The 612-nt window shown below is 39.2% G+C and overlaps 1 non-coding gene across 1 annotated transcript; it reads left to right on the top strand.

Annotated features, from left to right (window-relative positions):
• The first annotated feature begins 297 nt into the window (after nucleotides 1–297).
• TRNAV-AAC (transfer RNA valine (anticodon AAC)) lies at nucleotides 298–371 on the top strand. The gene has a single exon. It is a non-coding gene; the product is annotated as a tRNA-Val (tRNA).
• Nucleotides 372–612: the final 241 nt, after the last annotated feature.

Raw genomic sequence — 612 nt, 5'->3', positions numbered from 1 at the left:
TGGCATAGTACTATTACATAATTTTTGCACTATTCTCCCATGTACTTGATGCTGAATTATTGAAATCATCTTCTCAGGCCGTCTGATAACAAATTCAAGACGCCTAGTGTTCCTTTCCATCCAGCATAACTATATAACTAGTGTGCAATGCTACTATATAACTAATGGTATAATCTCTTTTCATACCGTTAGTCGTAAGTTTGTAACTGTGTCTCATAATATTTTGTTTGATATATTTTCTCTATCGTATATATGTATATAAGATAACTAATTAAATCTAAATATTGGAGCAACAAAGGTGTTGTGGTGTAGTTGGTTATCACGTCAGTCTAACACACTGAAGGTCTCCAGTTCGAGTCCGGGCGACGCCACCGTTTTTTTTTCGCTTTTCCATTCTTGTATTCCCCGGGCCACACCATTTGACTGTCTTTCAATGGGCAGAAGTCTCCAAAATGAAGCCATCTACAACGCACTGCTACTTCGTCCACCACCTCTAGGAGACAGTACAACGTTTCCTAGCTCACTTGCAGGCGACTTCCGAAATGAAATGTGATCTTTTACTGTCTTCATAGTTCATCCATGATGTCGCGTTATTCGTAACTGGCTTCATCC

The sequence above is a fragment of the Silene latifolia genome, chromosome 6 (assembly GCF_048544455.1).
Source record: "Silene latifolia isolate original U9 population chromosome 6, ASM4854445v1, whole genome shotgun sequence".
Taxonomy (NCBI): Eukaryota; Viridiplantae; Streptophyta; class Magnoliopsida; order Caryophyllales; family Caryophyllaceae; genus Silene; species Silene latifolia.
The sequence above is the reverse complement of the archived record's forward strand: the minus strand, read 5'-3'. Positions and strand labels throughout refer to the sequence as shown.